This window comes from Xenopus laevis, chromosome 8L, assembly GCF_017654675.1.
Source record: "Xenopus laevis strain J_2021 chromosome 8L, Xenopus_laevis_v10.1, whole genome shotgun sequence".
Classification (NCBI taxonomy): domain Eukaryota; kingdom Metazoa; phylum Chordata; class Amphibia; order Anura; family Pipidae; genus Xenopus; species Xenopus laevis.
Genome location: NC_054385.1, coordinates 8,358,221 through 8,364,220, shown reverse-complemented (window position 1 = coordinate 8,364,220; position 6,000 = coordinate 8,358,221). Strand labels below are relative to the sequence as shown.

Below are 6,000 nucleotides of genomic sequence, written 5' to 3'. Positions count from 1 at the left end.
GTCACAGACATAACTGGGGGTACAGCTGGGAGGAGATTCAGTCACAGACATAACTGGGGGTGCAGCTGGTAAGTGCAGAAAGTCCCAGAACCCCAGTTCTGTCTGTGACTGAATCTCCTCCCAGCTGCACCCCAGTTATGTCTGTGACTGAATCTCCTCCCAGCTGCACCCCCAGTTATGTCTGTGACTGAATCTCCTCCCAACTGCACCCCCAGTTATGTCTGTGACTGAATCAGCTGCACCCCCAGTTATGTCTGTGACTGAGTCTCCTCCCACCTGCACCCCCGGTTATGTCTGTGACTGAATCTCCCCCAGCTGCACCCCCGGTTATGTCTGTGACTGAATCAGCTGCACCCCCAGTTATGTCTGTGACTGAATCTCCTCCCAGCTGTTCCCCCAGTTCTGTCTGTGACTGAATCTCCTCTCCCCCTCACTCCCCTCCAGTGTTACATCAGCGAGTTGTTGCTGTTGTTGTTGTAGTTCCCCGAGGCGCCAGTAGGTGTCAGTATTCGCTTGACTCCAGACTCCCATTTGTCGCCGCTCAGTGATGATTGACAGCTAAGGGGGCGGGGCCACAAGGAGGGAGAGAGAGAGAGGAAAAAAACACAGCGAAAGAGACGGAGGAAAGAGGCGAAGTGCCGGAGCTTAGTCGCCTGTAAATCCGTCTTGATCCTCCGCACCGAGCGTCCGTCCCGACACCGGCATCGCCTAGAATTTCCCCTATTGACTCCACAGAACAGCAGGTCGGTATTATTGTCGGCCTGGCTCATTATATCTCGGCTCAGGGGGAGGGAGGGGGGAAGCTGAGGATTTGGTCGGGCCCAGGCCGCAGCTTTGTTCCCTCAGACCCAGCAGCCATCTTCCTCCTCCTCCTCCATCTTCCCTTCTGTACAGGCCCAGCAGCCTCACACTTTCCTCCACTGCTGCCCCGGCCTCTGGGCCTTCTCCCCCGCCTGTAACTCCCTGCACTCAGTCATATGGGGGAGGGGGGTGCTGGGAGTTGTAGTGAATGAAATCTCAGCTTGTGTATAGAATGTGTATAACTAGACTGCAGTGTGACCTGATTATTATCACTGATATTGGGCTGCTGTACATGTAGCTGCTCCTTACACTGTTCTCTATGGACATTCTGCTGTGTTACTATTCATGGACTACAACTCCCAGCATGCTCTAAAGCTTCACACAGATTCCGTGTAGGTATCAGTGTTTATTATCCTGTGTGTGAGGTGTAGACCCATTGTGTGGGGCACAGATTGGCCTCTTCTATTAGTTCCTGGTGGGGGCACTTCTCCCTGACCTGAGATATAGGCTCCCCATCACCCACGTTAGAATTATGTACCCTAAGTGTGTCTTGTAAGGTCTCTCTGTGTCATTATATAGTCATAGCCGATAATGGAGGGAGTCTGGCCCTTTAATACTGAGGTTCCTAAAGTGTGGGGTGCACAAGGGGACACCAGAGTATTAGTTGTGTGCCCAGTCTGCAGGAGATTTGGGGTGAGTGATTATTTGTACCCTGGGTACCCCTGGAACTATAGCAGGGTGACTGTTACCCCAATGTTTCTATATATCTGTAACCTTGTTATGAGCTAAGGGGGCCCAGTCTGAAGGTCAGTTAGGGGGAGATTTGGGGTGAGTGCTTATTTGTACCCTGGGTACCCCTGGAACTATAGCAGGGTGACTGTTACCCCAATGTTTCTATATATCTGTAACCTTGTTATGAGCTAAGGGGGCCCAGTCTGAAGGTCAGTAAGGGGGAGATTTGGGGTGAGTGTTTATTTGTACCCTGGGTACCCCTGGAACTATAGCAGGGTGACTGTTACCCCAATGTTTCTATATATCTGTAACCTTGTTATGAGCTAAGGGGGCCCAGTCTGAAGGTAAGTTAGGGGGAGATTTGGGGTGAGTGTTTATTTGTACCCTGGGTACCCCTGGAACTATAGCAGGGTGACTGTTACCCCAATGTTTCTATATATCTGTAACCTTGTTATGAGCTAAGGGGGCCCAGTCTGAAGGTCAGTTAGGGGGAGATTTGGGGTGAGTGCTTATTTGTACCCTGGGTACCCCTGGAACTATAGCAGGGTGACTGTTACCCCAATGTTTCTATATATCTGTAACCTTGTTATGAGCTAAGGGGGCCCAGTCTGAAGGTCAGTAAGGGGGAGATTTGGGGTGAGTGTTTATTTGTACCCTGGGTACCCCTGGAACTATAGCAGGGTGACTGTTACCCCAATGTTTCTATATATCTGTAACCTTGTTATGAGCTAAGGGGGCCCAGTCTGAAGGTAAGTTAGGGGGAGATTTGGGGTGAGTGTTTATTTGTACCCTGGGTACCCCTGGAACTATAGCAGGGTGACTGTTACCCCAATGTTTCTATATATCTGTAACCTTGTTATGAGCTAAGGGGGGCCAGTCTGAAGGTCAGTTAGGGGGAGATTTGGGGTGAGTGATTATTTGTGCCCTGGGTACCCCTGGAACTATAGCAGGGTGACACCCCAATGTTTCTATATATCTGTAACCTTGTTATGAGCTAAGGGGCCCGGTCAGTCAGTTAGGGGGAGATTTGGGGTGAGTGTTTGTATCCTGGGTACCCCTGGAACTATAGCAGGGTGACACCCCAATGTTTCTATATATCTGTAACCTTGTTATGAGCTAAGGGGGCTCAGCCTGAAGGTCAGTTAGGGGGAGATTTGGGGTGAGTGTTTATTTGTACCCTGGGTACCCCTGGAACTAACGCAGGGTGACTGTTACCCCAATGTTTCTATATATCTGTAACCTTGTTCTGAGCTAAGGGGGCCCAGCCTGAAGGTCAGTTAGGGGGAGATTTGGGGTGAGTGATTATTTGTACCCTGGGAACCCCTGGAACTATAGCAGGGTGACTGTTACCCCAATGTTTCTATATATCTGTAACCTTGTTATGAGCTAAGGGGGCCCAGTCTGAAGGTCAGTTAGGGGGAGATTTGGGGTGAGTGCTTATTTGTACCCTGGGTACCCCTGGAACTATAGCAGGGTGACTGTTACCCCAATGTTTCTATATATCTGTAACCTTGTTATGAGCTAAGGGGGCCCAGTCTGAAGGTCAGTTAGGGGGAGATTTGGGGTGAGTGATTATTTGTACCCTGGGTACCCCTGGAACTATAGCAGGGTGACTGTTACCCCAATGTTTCTATATATCTGTAACCTTGTTATGAGCTAAGGGGCCCGGTCAGTCAGTTAGGGGGAGATTTGGGGTGAGTGCTTATTTGTATCCTGGGTACCCCTGGAACTATAGCAGGGTGACACCCCAATGTTTCTATATATCTGTAACCTGGTTATGAGCTAAGGGGGCCCAGTCTGAAGGCCAGTTAGGGAGAGATTTGGGGTGAGTTTATTTGTGCCCTGGGTACCCCTGGAACTATAGCAGGGTGACTGTTACCCCAATGTTTCTATATATCTGTAACCTTGTTATGAGCTAAGGGGGCCCAGTCTGAAGGCCAGTTAGGGAGAGATTTGGGGTGAGTTTATTTGTGCCCTGGGTACCCCTGGAACTATAGCAGGGTGACTGTTACCCCAATGTTTCTATATCTGTAACCTTGTTATGAGCTAAGGGGCCCAGCCTGAAGGTCAGTTAGGGGGAGATTTGGGGTGAGTGTTTATTTGTACCCTGGGTACCCCTGGAACTATAGCAGGGTGACTGTTACCCCAATGTTTCTATATATCTGTTACCTTATGAGCTAAGGGGCCCGGTCAGTTAGGGGGAGATTTGGGGTGAGTGCTTCTGAGCCACATCCCAAATAAATGTAGTTGACTTGTAGTTACGGTTGCCCACCTGGCTGGTAAAAATGATGGTTGATCCCAATGGTAAAAAAGATAAATATATAGGAAGGCCAGTATTTTTTTCCTGAAAAGGTGGCAACCCTACTTGCGTTGTGTGCGCGGCTTAAACCACAGGTTAAATAAATGTCACGTATCCAGAGTGAAATGTTCGGTCTGACTGGGTGCATAAGGGTGAGTGGAAATGGCTGGGTGCTGGTGCGGCACTAACTAAACCTTAAATTGCTCTCAGGTCACACTTGGCTGTTCTTTGGCGATAAATCCAATATAATGGCTAACTGAGTACTTGCCCACTGTAACACCTCCTGCTCTTCCCTCATAAAGGCCACTGATTGCCGGATTCTAAACTGTTATAATTTTGCAACATTTAGTTGATACATTTCTCAGCAGCATCTCCGGAGTATCCGCAACTATTGTATCAATTCTAACAGCTGCCTGTAATGAAATACAGGGATTCAATTCAGTCGGGACAAACATAAGAAACGTATCAACTAAATGTATCAATTTAGAACAGTCACAGGGTCTGCGACCCCCCCACCGTTGCCAGAGCTGCTTCAGAAAGACATAAGAAGTTGGAAATGAAACTCTAAACCTATATATTAGGAAAACAATCACAAAGAACTGTCTGAATCCAACTGAACTGAAAAAAAAGTGAAGGTGGACAAAGGTGGTTCACTTTTATGGTAACTTTAATATGTTATAGAATGGCTATTTCTAAGCAACTTTTCAGTTGGTCTTCATTTTTTTATTTCTTTATAGTTTTGAATTATTTCCCTTCTTTTTCTTCTTCTTCTGACTCTTTCCAGCTTTCAAATGAGGGGAACAAATGCTCTGTAAGGCTACAAATGTATTGTTTTTGCTACTTTTTATTACTTATCTTTGTATTCAGGCTATTCATATCAATGCATGGTTGCTGGGGTAATACCCCAAAAAGTAGGGTTTGGTGCATCTCAAGTGTAAACAGTTTTGTAAACTCCAACTGATTGTATACTGCTTGTGATTTTCCAGTGTATCGGCACTAGGGTTGCTATCTTTTTTGAAAAAAAAAATACCGGCCATCCTATATATTTATCTTTTTCCTATTCGTAACATTGGGTTCAACCAATATGCAAATTAGGATTCAGATTTGCTTCGGCTGGGCAGAAGGATTCGGCCGAATCTGAATCCTGCTGAGAAAGGCCGATTCCCGAACCAAATCCTGGATTCAGTGCATCCCTACTAATTTACATATGCGGATTCGGTTCGGCCAGGCACAAGGATTCAGCCAAATCCTGCTGAAAAAGGCCGAATCCTGGGCCGAATCCTGAACCGAATCCTGGTTTCGGTGTATTCGTAGTTTTTATTTTAGCAATGATTCGAATAAGATACTGGAATATGAATAAAAAGGAAGGCTGTCCTGATTGGGAGGAACTCAAATAGCCTTTGCTTCTGCTGCTTGTCCCAGTGGTGCCCTCCTGCACATTTTTGGGTAGTTTTACTTAGAGCATGGGTAGGTGGTTATGCAAGGTCATAGGAAGCAGTCTACATTCCAGTGAGCCATTCACTTCTGCTCCCTTCCATCAGACCTGAGTCAGACTATCCCCCCCCCCCACATTAGGCGGCCTGTACTCTGTATATACAATGACATTATTGTGGCTAAACCATTTCCTGGTGCTTGCTGGGGGGGCACGACTGCTGGACTTAAAGGGACAGTGTACACTCATGAGCTGAATGAATGTTATTTGCTTTACATACTTATGGTTTTCGGTTATTTCCTGCACTTAACAACAATATAAATCCACTTTCACTTTAGTATTACCTGTCACTTCTGGTCCCTAAGAAAATTAAGAAAATTAAAGGGGTTGTTCACCTTTAAATTTGCTTTTAGTATGATGTAGTAGAGAGTGAGACAATTTGCAATTCTTTTTTTTTTTTTTTTTTATTATTTGTGGCTTTTGACTTATTTAGCTTTATATTCAGCAACTCTCCAGTTGCTAGGGTCCAAATTCCCCTAGCAACCTGGTCAATTGAACAAGAGACTGGCATATGAATAGGAGAGGCCTGAATAGAAAGAGGATTAATAAAAAGTAACAATCGCAATAACAGAACATTTGTTTATAGATGGGGGTCACTGACCCCCATTTCAAAGCTGGAAAGAGTAAGAAGGCAAATAATTCATAAATAATGAAGACCAATTGAAAAGTTGCTTAA

At 46.2% G+C, this 6,000-nt stretch overlaps 1 protein-coding gene across 7 annotated transcripts in view; it reads left to right on the top strand.

The window, feature by feature from the left end:
* The first annotated feature begins 562 nt into the window (after positions 1-562).
* LOC108698868 (protein PRRC2B-like) overlaps positions 563-6,000 on the top strand; it is a 57,546-nt gene continuing 52,108 nt past the window's right edge. For all 7 annotated transcript variants that reach the window (XM_041572442.1, XM_041572446.1, XM_041572445.1 and 4 more), the window contains exon 1: positions 563-743. The gene's annotated coding sequence lies outside the window, so the exon portion shown is untranslated. The remainder of the gene's footprint in view (positions 744-6,000) is intronic.